Source organism: Setaria viridis, chromosome 9 (assembly GCF_005286985.2).
Source record: "Setaria viridis chromosome 9, Setaria_viridis_v4.0, whole genome shotgun sequence".
Lineage (NCBI taxonomy): Eukaryota > Viridiplantae > Streptophyta > Magnoliopsida > Poales > Poaceae > Setaria > Setaria viridis.
In genome coordinates, this window is record NC_048271.2 from 16,477,882 (window position 1) to 16,490,335 (window position 12,454).

Here is a 12,454-nt window from a genome sequence, read left to right on the forward strand (position 1 = left end):
GACCTAGGCTCGAATTTCAACAATCATGAGTTATGGGAGTACTGCGAGAACAGTGGGATCGATGTCCAGTATGTCTCTGTCGCTCATCCGCGAGCTAACGGCCAGGTTTAGCGCACCAATGGGACGGTACTGGAAGATCTCAAGAAGAGATTACACGATATTGGCAACAACAAAGGGGGCAACTGGCTTAAGGAGCTACCCAATGTCCTCTGGGAGCTTCGCACATAACCGTGCGAGCCTACGGGATACTCACCCTACTTCCTGGTCTATGGAACAGAAGCCGTCCTCGCCACTGACGTCATGTGAAAATCTCCAGCAGTCGAGCAGTATGAGGAAGGTGCGGCTGAAAAATAAGGCGTCTAGACTTAGACAGTCTCGAAGAAGCTCGCTGTGCAGCACTCGTGAAGTCAGCAAGATACCTTGAAGGAATTTGTCGCTATCACGATCGAAACGTCAAAGAGCATTCATTCAACACAGGTGACATGGTCCTCAAGCGTATTCAATACACCAAGGGGCTACACAAGCTAAACTCGGCTTGGGAGGGTTCTTACATCATCTCCAAGGTCACTAGACCTGGATCGTACAGGCTCCAAACTCTCACTGGCGAAAAAGTCGATGACTCGTGGAACAATGAACACTTGTGTCGCTTCCACCCATACTGAAAGAGACATTTAGACGAGGAAAGATTAGATTGATTATACAGGAGCACAGGCTACAACCATATATAGGCTTGGGGGACCAGGCGCAGGGGCAGATAGGGTTAGGAACCCTAGCTGCCACCCTTGACTCGCTAGGGCCGGCGGCACCTATAGGTGGGTTGCCTACCAGCTCATACACGTAGCAGGGCCCGTAGGCCCACTAGTGTACATACAGGTAAATACAATCTAACACCCCTTCCCCCGCAGTCGGAACATCGGCGCAGCAAACATTTAGACTGAACCTAAACTCAGTGAACACTGAAGACAGCAGTCCTTTGGTGAAGATGTCGGCGAACTGTTACGACGTCGGTACATGAAGGACGCAGACGTCGCCAAGGGACACGCGTTCCTGAATGAAGTGCATATCAATCTCCACATGCTTGGTGCACTGGTGATGGACCGGATTAGATGCCATGTACACTAAGCTGATGTTATCGCAGTAGACCAATGTCGCTCTGGTTGGTGGGGCGCCCAACTCGAGCAAGAGTTGACGGAGCCAGGTAGCCTCAGCAACGGAGTTGGCGACAGCACGATACTCGGCCTCAGCACTGGAGCGAGAAATAGTGTGCTGGCATTTGGAGGACCAAAACACCAGATTGTCACCGAAGAAAACCGCGTAGCCGGAGGTGGATCGACAAGTGTCTGGACCACAAGCTCGGAGGAGGAGGACGGCCGAATATGGAGACCCAGAGTAGCAGTGCCACGAAGATAGCGCAGGACGCGCTTGAGAGCAACCAGGTGGCGCTCCCGAGGATCATGCATATGCAAACAGATCTGCTAAACGGCATAAGCGATATCCGATCGGGTGAAAGTCAGGTACTGCAGTGCACCAGCGAGACTGCGATAGGCAGTGGCGTCCTGGACAGGAGGTCCGGCATCAACTGATACCTTGGCGCAGGTGTCAACGGGGGTGGTGCAATTCTTACAATCAGACATATTGGCACACTTCAGAATGTCCAGGGTGTACAGATGCTGAGACAGAAACATACCACTGGCGGTGCGCTGAACATGAACATCGAGAAAGTGATGAAGATTACCCAGATCTGACATAGAAAACTCCCACTGCAAAGCTGCAATAGAGCGCTGAAGAAGACCGAGAGTAGAGGCAGTGAGGACAATAGCATCAGCACATAAAAGTAAATAGACGATGTCTGTGCCCCGGCGATAGATGAATAGTGAAGTATCCGACTTGGCCTCATGAAACCCAAGTGACAGCAAATAGGAAGCAAACCGACTGTTCCAAGTGCGCGGAGCCTGTTTCAGGCCATAGAGTGACTTGTTGAGCTTGCAAACAAAACCCGGACGAGCTTATTTTTGGGGATCTGCTGTGGGGTGACATGATTTTGATGAAAGAAATTTTTAATAGAACTCCCAATAGATAGTTTTGGGGAAAGATTTTTTGATCTCTTGGAGTTGCTAGTTACAATTGAACAATATCGTAGTGCTATTAGTTACTGCCAATCCGGCTAAATTTACATCTATATAAAGTCAAATTTAGAAAGCATAATCTTTCGTTTCTTGATTTCTTTTGGATCCTGCACTGTCCATCGGAGAAAACGGGTAGAGAAGGGAGATGATGGGGTTGCTAACTGTTGACGGCTATTAGCACGCTAATTTATAAATTGCAAGCGTACGGATCAGTTGTAGCTCTTCCCTCAGAGTATTTCCTCAAGGTTAATCAATCCATGGAACTTATAGCATAAGATCTATTTCAACTAGCATTGTTAATATTAACTTGGTGTTTATGAGAGATTCAGATCCAATCTACTAAGCATGTATAGATAGATAATAGATAGAGCAAAGGTAACCAATTTAGAGCAACCTAAACTATGCATATGTTGTAATTCTCAGCATGGATAGCAAAGCAACATAGATATGATCTTAGCAAAAAGCATATTTAAATCTACACCTCCGGTCCAGATCCCGAAGCCCCCCACCTTACACAAGAAAGATCATGGCACGATCACCTCTATCAGTGCAAGCAGGTCAAGGGTATGATCATAAGAATATGTCATACTCATCGGTAGATTAGGCATGCAAATCTGGTCACCACAACCACAAGAACACACTAAAAAATCTATCATCGATTTATAGATTGAAAAGCAAGTAAACCCGATAAAGTATAAAACCATCAAAGTAGATACTTAGATCGCTAAGAACATGAACACATTTATTACTTCACCATGAATGATTATACATCACAAGATCACCACCAGGATCCTACCTTGATCTTGATGACTTCTAGCTCCAGAACTCCAGCGTGATCTTCCTCGCAAGGTGATCATGCTAGCAAAGGTTCGCCTACGCTAACCCCCGACAACTGCACAGCCCTCAACTTTTTGGAGAGGTGTCCCTTAAGCTCCTTCTGCTTTTCTACTGCTTCACGTCGAGTACATCATCTTGGATATGGGGCTCGGTGGATTTTTCGGGGTATTTATTGTCCAGAGAGCGCGTGGCAAAAATTGGAAGGCGAGGGGACAAAGGAAACCCCCAGGCCGATCATCTTGGGAGGGTCCAGGCCAATCAGCCTGGGCCTTCCTTTTAGCCCCCCGCATCCTACTTCGTCTCCAAGTCTCCTCAGATGCTCTAGAATCTTCTTTTCACTTGCATGTGGGCCTGACATGTTAGTTGCTTCGGGATAAGATTGATCTTTAATGACTTTCCAAATCTCCACTTGATCTTCTTCAATTCCTCTTTGATCCCAAGCTGGTCCTTGTCATATCTTCATAAACTTAGCCCCTAAGAAATATTGGAGGGTTGCTTGCCAAAGATGGGCACCAGGGGTGCCACAAGATGCTAGGCCGATCGGCCTGGGCTCCTCTAGGCTGATCGGCCTAGCCCCTTCCTGAGCCCGTTGATCTTTGTCTTCATCTGGTTCGACGCTCGTTTAGTGCTTTATCCAAAAATATGCTTTTAGGCCCATTTCTTGAGAAAACACAACATCGTCCAAAATGCGTTGCACATGTGAAAATGATCGGTTTATTAGATGCAATCAATAGTTTAGGTATTAAATTCATATCATTATTGAAGAAAAAAAGGGTAAAAGTGTGTCAATAATGAGCGTCAACACTAACACAATATTCCACTTCTTAGTAGGCAAAGTGGCATGAAATCCCAAAGTTAGGAAGGACATTAGCTAGTTTCTCAATTTCGTTTGTGAAAAGGGACACCAACTCAGCAGCTAATTACTCTTCTAGGAGGTGCTCCCAGATTGTTCCTGGATCAGTTATACTCCACATCCATCCAAGAGGATGTCCACATCCATCCAAGAGGACGGACGTCCACCAACCTGCGCGATGACAGCAGAGGGTGGAGCCGGCGCTCTAACCCTGCCTTCCCCAAGCCCGGCAGATCCGGCATACCTCAAGAAGCAAGAACCCTAGCTCCCGTGGGAGAGAAGAGGGGAAGGAGGACGAAGGTGATGCATTACCGAAGAGAAGGTGGTGGAGAGCATTGCCGTCGTGGTGGTGGTAGTGTTGCACCGCCGCGCCGTTGCCTTGCCCCGCGCCATTGCCTCGCCTGGCTCACTCGCCTGGACCGGGGCACCAACGGCTGGGCCTCGCTGTCGGGGCACCTCTTCCACCTGCACGCGTGCGGATACTTCTCCAGCGGGGGCGGCAAGCGTGTGAACACGCTGTCCACCACGGAGTGGCTGCTCCGCCCCACGCGGCTTGACCAAGTGCTCGTCGCCTCTGTCTGGATTGGTTCCAGAGGTGGGGAGGTGAAGAACCATTCCGGGCCTTGGACCACTTGGAATGGTTGAGATGGACTGGATTCCTTTCCGGGCCGGGGCTAACCAAATGACAATTCTTGTGTTGGGTCATATTTGTTCCGGGTCGTTCCAATCCACCCGGATTGGGCTGCATTCCAGACCGTTCCAGCCAAACCGAACGAGGCCTTAGCCTTGCTGCTACTGCCACCAGTGATGGCGATGTTGTGCAGTCTACCGAAGCCTATCTGTTTGGGTGTGTTTGGTTGTTTGGCTTAGATCAGGCCTGGCTACGAATTAGCGATGGCCAAACTTGAGCGGGCTGCATTAATACATGAACTTTTTGTTTGGTTCGCTGGTGTTCTTTGAAGGACGTGTTTGGTTAGCTGGTCCGTATCGCGTCTACTCACCTCTCTGCTTTGATGTGGTGAGTGTAACTCGGTCACCTCTCCTCTCGTCGGTGCCTTCTTTTCCTTCTCTCTCGTCCTCTCGCCGTGCTCGCTGCCGCTGTTCTGTCGAAGACGCGAACCGGCACCTCGTGCACGCGGCCCTCGCCTCCTGCTTCAATTTCCCCCGCTTCAGCTTTCTCTTCCAATTTTCCCTCCCTGATCCAATTTCCTTGATCCAATTTCATGTGACCCCGAGCACTTGTCAATTTTCTAAATCCAATTTCGTCGACCCAATTTTCTCATCTATCTCCATCAGTTCCAAAGTTGATTCACATGCTTCTTCACAATTTTTGCCAGTTGTCCCCCCCCCCAATGAGTTGAAAAGTAAAGATGCGGTGGGTCCGAATCCAACCAGCAAACGCAGGAGCAGCAAACTCCGGTGAGCACCTGTGCTAGATATGCATGCTTGGCTCCTTACGGGATGGTGAGCATCGGCGGCGCACGGGCTAGACTTAGCGAACGCAACAGCTGTCGGCAATGCGTCGACGAGGCCATCCCTCTTCCGCTGCTGCGACGGGAGGTGGAGCACGAGCAGGAGCTACCAAGCGGGAGTGGCGCTGTAGCAGAGAACTGAAGGAAGAAGGCGAGCCGCTCGCAGAGTCGATGTGACGAATGGAGTGGTGACGGTAGATGAGATTCCAGGCCAGCACATGGTGGGCCATGATCGAGCCAAGACTGGCTACGATTTCTATGCCTGATTCGGGCGTTCTATCTAGCCAGGCTTACGAGGTCCTTTTGCACTAGTTGGGGTTGGCTAAGTCCATTACCAGGCAACCAAATACGTGAATCCTGCATCGCGCTGGCCTGGTTGGAGACTTAGGGCGCGTTTGGTTTGCCACCAAATTGCACCACGCCAATCACAGGTGCGTCCAGACGCAAGAAATTGGCTGCCGCTTGGTTCGATGTCTTCGTGTTGGCGCGCCGATGCGCCCATGCCCATAGCAACACAACTGCAATAGATTTTTTCACCCGCGCGGCGAAACCTGGGCGGAGGAGTTGGCCGCCCGTGCGTTGGCAGGGTAGCGCTAGGCAAAAAGCAAACAACCCCTTAGCCACCCAACCAAACACGTACTTTGTTTTTTGTCTCGTGTTCTCTCTCGGAGTCTCGGTGCCTTTCTCTCTCTATGACATAGTAGGCTACCAGGTTGATCAAAAAGGTTAGAGTGACTAGGCAAGATATAAAAAACACGGCAAGCAATCCAACCTTTGCTTGTCTAGCAACGCAGGCGAGACCGCGAGCGGCTAACTAGAGCTAGGTAGTCCACCAGGAAGAGTATGCAATGCAAATAGGCATGAAGAGAGAAAATATTTTATCAAAAAAGAAAGAGAAAAGAAAAGAAAAACATGACATGCGAGGTTAATGCTATGTCATCATCCATGTAACACGTATTGTCAGCAAAACCACCTCAGAAACCACTAGAGGAGGTGCTTTAAACGGTATTGCGTACTTCAGGGGTCGAATACCTGATTTAATAGTTGAGGGGTTAGGTAAACGGACCTTAATAGCAAAAATAGTAGACACGAAGAGAAAAGAAATAGAAAAAAACAAACTGGAATTCAAAAGCCCAAGCCGCCTATATGCTAGTATGTAACAAGGCCCATTCACTTCTTAGGGAAAAACAAGGCCCAACTACACGGTTCATCAATCTCGCCCCCATCCTGGTTTTCCAATTTTCCAACGCCGCAGATATAGCCGGCTTCACCACCACGGCAACTCCCTTCCATGGCGTCGGCACCACCACCACCTCGTTGCCTCCGCTTCCGCCGCTAGCCCTCCTCACCGGCCACAATCACCGACACACCGATGGCGACGATGAAGGCGGTCGCGGCCGCCACAACCGCCGGCCCCACAATGTCGGGGATGATGACTGCCCCTCCGTTCCCCTTCCGCCCCCGCAATCTGATCCTCTCGTCCTCTTCGTCCTTCTCTCCGCGCTCGGCCTTCTTGCCTCCTCGTGCCCTCGCCTCGTCATGCACTCCAAACGGTAACCGCTACGCCTCCGTTTAGCAGCGTTCTTGTAACCATTCGACCTTTTTCTGTGGGCTTCACAGACGCTTCTTCGGCGATTGGTGATGTTCTGTTCTCGGTGCGCTTTGGTAACTTGTCGGTGGGGTTTCCGTTTAATCCCAATTTCCGCGATTGTAAATTCGTGCAGAATCACGATGGACAAAAACATGTCTGTGACGCGAGGAAGGCGCCATGGAGGTGTGGTTGCTGCAGCATCTGCTGCAGGTAGCCTGCAGTTCGGCGCTGGGGAGAATGAGAACCCATATGAGGTGGAGCTGGTCACCTTGCATGTGGATGTGTACATGCTTAGAAGTTAGGACCTGCATTCTGTGCTATCCACTATCCAATTCGGATGTGATCATGTTGTAAGCGCCTAATAGGCGATCCCTGTTGTTAGATTTTGGGGATCACTCCGCTTGATGGGTTCTACCAGGTGAAGATGGTTTACAAGAGGAAGCAAAGGGATGCGGAGAGCAGCTGCAATCAGGAGTACCTGGTGAAGGTAATTTTGGACTTTTGCTGGTTGTATTAGTTGTAGCTCAGTGATGTTGGTTTACTGATAAATGATGACTGATGAAGTTCTTTGGATTTCAGTTGGAGAGGGCTTACGATATGCTAATGATGGATCAGCTGCTGAATCGGAAGAAAGGGTTGACGTATGGGTCAATCCAGGTTAGTTCTATGGACTTGCCCTCGTTATATTGTACTCCCTCCGTTCCAAAATGTAGGTCGTTTTAGCTTTTTTAGGTTCATTAGATGCATAATAATATCTATGAACCTAAAAAGCTAAAACGACCTACAATTTGGAACGGAGGGAGTAGATACCTATGCCACTCAATCGGCAATTGTATGTATGACTTACTTTCCAAATCTGAATATGTGGTACGATGGTCATATTAGTGCTGTAAAGTCTCAAGCTGTTTTACATCTATCCAATTAGATATGATATTCGCAGGTTTTAAAATGAAGCAAGAGCAGTGTTGCCAAATTGCCAGTCCTCTGGTATCCTTGATCAGTTTTATGTTTTCCTCATTTTATGATTGGATGAGCTGCATAGTCTGAAATGGTACATAGCAACTCAGACAAGAAACCCATGTCCAGCCATGTCCCGTTGCTGGCCTCATGATTAGTTTTAGTATTTTCTTGAACATGCAGGAGCACTGCATGTCATTGCATTAAGAAGAAGAAATATAGTTACAATCCTTTTTGGTTCTTACATTCGCGCCCTCTATAAATGGAATACACCCAGGAACACCCAATACTATCCTTTACAAACGTGACTAAATTTATCATGATGTTTGTAGAGAATTATATGTTATACTGTATTACTTGATTGGGCTGGAATCCTGGAGATGTCTGCTGCTTGTTAAGAATGACAGTGGTGCGACAACATCAAAGCCTCTTGGCTACCTCATCTATATTTTTTGTATGCTTACTGATTCAGGTGTCAAAGGACATCAGATATGCTGATGATCAACCAATAGTTCCTTAGGGACCTAGGTATTTTTCTTTTCAATTCAATGCAACCAAACTTGTCTTCCATATATCTGTTCTCTATGCACACTTCGATTTGCAATGATGCACCCACCATCACATAAGGCTAGGACTTCTCTGCTCATTATGAAAACATCAGCTCGTACAAAAGGAATCTTATTTTGAATTAAGTGCAAGATAACAGCTGGTTGTTCACATTGCTGTACATTGAAGTCTTTGTGCATAGGTTTACTGCAAACATCCTCATATCATTCCGTTTCTCTTTTGTGAAAAAGTAAGGTAGGCCCCCCACTGATAAAACAATACCATTAAAAGGAAATATACTGCAAGAAAAAATAGGTTCATTGCAAGCAATTGATAATTTGGCTGATGCTTTTGTACTATGGTGCTTACAATCATCTTTGTCTTTGGTACAGATACTCAAGATCCACTGTAAAGAACCTGCGCATAAATATGGCAATATCAGCAGCGTTTGTAAGAAATTGTTCAAAAATCTTGAATGATTAAATACTTCACAGCTGCTAGTATTTGCTGGTTTTTAGCAAACATAAATTTTACGAACCTTTGAAAAGAGTGGCTTCTTCAACTGTATGCCATACTGCCGTATGCACCAAAGTCTTAGCTTGAAAAGAACGAAATGGAAAGCAATTCAAAATAGTACCAGTTGGACTAGCGTAGCATTTTATCATACATATAAATAGTTTCTGCACTTGTAGCTTGGCAAAGTATCATTCTGCAAATTGAACAATTCAATTAGCATGCATGCTTTGCAGTGGTGATCATCTATAATTCTATACAACAAATATTGAAATAACTTGTAGTTTTCCGTAATTTTGTTTGTATGTTTTTTTTGTTGCAGCATGTTTATATCTACCCTGGGCCATGCAGATTGGAAACCCTTACATTTCCTGTGTTTTGCGTACTTCTACCGAATACTGGAGAAGCTGAAGGGTACGGAGCCAGCTATCGCTCCCATATATAATGTGAGCCAATTTATGGACACAAGGCAGTTCCTAAATTTATACATATCTATGTTTTTCATAGGGGTGCGAGGCAATTTCCTAAGTTTAATTTTCATTTTTTTACTGTCTACATTCTATATGAAACACTGTGTGAAAGCATTATATTGTCCCAGATTCTTATTTTTAGCTCATGGTAGTTCAGATATAATGCAAACAAAAGCACACTAAGGTAACAGGGTGGCTACTGGTTAGGTGGACCATGGTATGTTTTCTTTTCTTTGCTTTTCGTGGTAGGTCTGTGAAATGTATTTCTTGTGTGCATAAAGGCAAGTCTCTCTCTCTCTCTCTCTCTCTCTCTCTCTCTCTCTCTCTCTCTCTCTAAAAAAAAAGGAAATCTCATTGGTTACTAGTTCAGTAGTTCCTAACCTGAAGCTCAGCTTGATGGATGCGAAACTGATTTCAAGATAGATACTAAGGAACAATTGCAGTCAGCCTATATACTTCTAATTAGAAAAGACTGCTATGCACCATGTTCGAATATATGATGCCTTAGACTCTGAACGAGGAAATGATGTCCACAGGTTGGATCACTTAGGGCTTGGTTGGTTTCTCTACCTAGGCTCCTTAGGCAGGCGTTTGGTTCTTTACAACTTTAATCTGCCAAGTTGTTAGGCAAGATTTCAGAGTGTTGTCATACAAAATCTCACCGTAGCTGTGGTGGTGAAAGACATTTCCAAACTCTGTCTCTTGCCGCAACAGCAAGATTCTCTTCAGGCTCTGGCTTGTTTCCCTTCTCTCTGTACGCTTCCACTCCTGCATGTCCTTCTCTGAAGTTTGCTGTCACACCTTGCACCTTTGCCTGGATTAGCTGGGATCAGCAAAAGCTATTGCTTGTGCATGTATCTGTAGGATCTGTGTTCCTGTGGATGTTGACTACCTTTTCAGTTCTCTGATGCAAAAAAAAAAAAACCTGAACAACTTATTCTGTGCTAGGTTTGGAAGAGCTTAATGGCTCAGAGTTCTTTCATACCAAATTTTAGCTGACTCATTTTTAGGGAAAACAATTTTTTATTGAGTCTACAAATAATTAAATAATGATGTAAAATTTTACTACCAATGCATTTTTGTTTCCCTGCATGTACCAGCACAAAATACTTTTAGATAGGCCAGTGCATTTATGCAGTTCAGTTAATGTCTTCATGCTTCTCTAAAGAAACTACTTTATGCCGAGAGATGTAATCTCACCACTTTGTAATACGGGTTAACTGTATCCAGCTTTAGCTAGAAACCAAACAGATACTGCATATTTTAGGCAAACATGTGTGGAAGCACACCAAACGCCTACTACAAAAGATCTGGCATAATTAACCTTAAGCATGGCTACTAACTGGACATGTTCACTTTGCCACAAAGTTAGCCAAACCACAAGTGTGGCTTGTAATGCCTAAGGTTAGGTGTGACAAACATAGATGCCCTTACTCTGTTAACTTTTCTATCACCATGGACTTTATTTGCATAGTGATTGAATTTAGTACCCGTTTATGATAATCCTGTCAGGAGTATGGTGAGGTTGAAGGTCGAGGTATACATATGGCAAAACGAGTGCTATGTAGTCTGGGTTTGGTGCTTGGATCAATGCTTGCCACATCCCTGGTCAGTGAACTATTCAGATGCAATCCTGTTTAAGTGATTTGTGTAAAGTTATCAATTGAGCTACTTTTCTAGCTCAATTAACTGCTTCCAGGTTTCGTGGTGTGCTAATAATTTCAGGGCTATACCGGGCTTGTGAATTTTTCTCAGTTTCTTGGACAATATATTCCATCTGTCATTTACAATTTTCAGGTATGATATGAGTGATATTTTCTGCTGCATATCAAATGCTTTTATGATGGTGTAGGACTACCAATCTTTTTGATATTTTTTCCAACATTTTGAATATATCATGCAAAATCCATCATGTGGATGGACAAGCGCATTTGCTTAAATACCACTCTTTGACACTTCCTTTTTGGACAATGTATTGGTAGTTTAGCAGGTACTAGAAACTGTCCATTTTCCAATAAGTGGATGCTGCTTTTGCAGTGGAAAATAAGTCATGTATCATTGCAAAATGAATCATAGTGCTGCTTTCCATTGTCATATGCTGTTTTCAGGAATAGTAATACTAATTCGCAGTATCTCATTCCAGGAGTTGATTGTGACTACAGCTTCATCCGTTCTGCTTTGCATCCTAGCTTCATACTACCGATAGCAATTGGTGCCGGACTTGAAAAGACATGCTTGATAAATGACACCACCACCTCAGATTTGAAAAATTTTGCACGAACAGATCAGGTGTTGCTATCCAATGATTGGGGGAAGTGAAACATGCTACGAGAGAGTCAGCTGCTAACAGGTTGTTCTACACTGTAATACAAGGTATAGAGAGACTTCAGTGACATCTAGATTTGCCCATGTCTGTCGATCAGGGCTCACGGGATGGGTGTGTTATCTAATGTACCTATACAGTTGCTTCGTGTTCACGACTCACGAGTTCTTATAATCAATGAATTACGATGAGATCTTCTGCAACCTATCCTGTTGATTGGCTGGTTGTTGCTTTAGCTGATCGGTTATAGTGCAATGGTAACCTTTCTTGTGGTGATAGTTCCAATTCCAATTACCTTTTGGTTCTATCATTGACCCAGGAGATGCTACGTACCACCCTGCAATGCAATGTGATTTGCTTTGACAATCAGAATCATATAAGAAAGTGATGTTTTGGGTTGACTGCTATGAAGATATCAACTTACGTTGTGTATTCTCAAATTGTTTTAGTTATTATATGATTTTGTTAGGCTTATAAATATATTGAACGAGAAATTAGTAGGTAAAGAAAAGCAACATTTTGGGTTGTATTTTGTGAACATACTAAAACTTGGATTGTCCCGAAAGTACATTATTATGTATATTAAAACTGAACATTATATCAGCAACACGGAGCATTTTGTCTAAAATTTAATTTGGTTATAATCTTGTTATCGTTCATAAATATATTGTACTGGAAATGAGGAGCCAAAGTTGTGGACACTGAGCAAGGGTTGGTGACAGATCGCCAATGAGATGTCGATGTCCAAAACGTCACTTTGTTTACT

The 12,454-nt window shown here is 45.1% G+C and overlaps 1 non-coding gene across 1 annotated transcript; it reads left to right on the plus strand.

Moving 5' to 3' along the window:
- The first annotated feature begins 6,487 nt into the window (after nucleotides 1-6,487).
- LOC117835363 (protein CHLOROPLAST J-LIKE DOMAIN 1, chloroplastic) lies at nucleotides 6,488-12,095 on the plus strand. The gene is made up of 10 exons (XR_011897231.1): nucleotides 6,488-6,841; nucleotides 7,013-7,133; nucleotides 7,262-7,366; nucleotides 7,459-7,536; nucleotides 8,309-8,364; nucleotides 8,775-8,834; nucleotides 9,218-9,341; nucleotides 10,878-10,973; nucleotides 11,091-11,162; nucleotides 11,509-12,095. It is a non-coding gene; the product is annotated as a protein CHLOROPLAST J-LIKE DOMAIN 1, chloroplastic (transcript).
- Nucleotides 12,096-12,454: the final 359 nt, after the last annotated feature.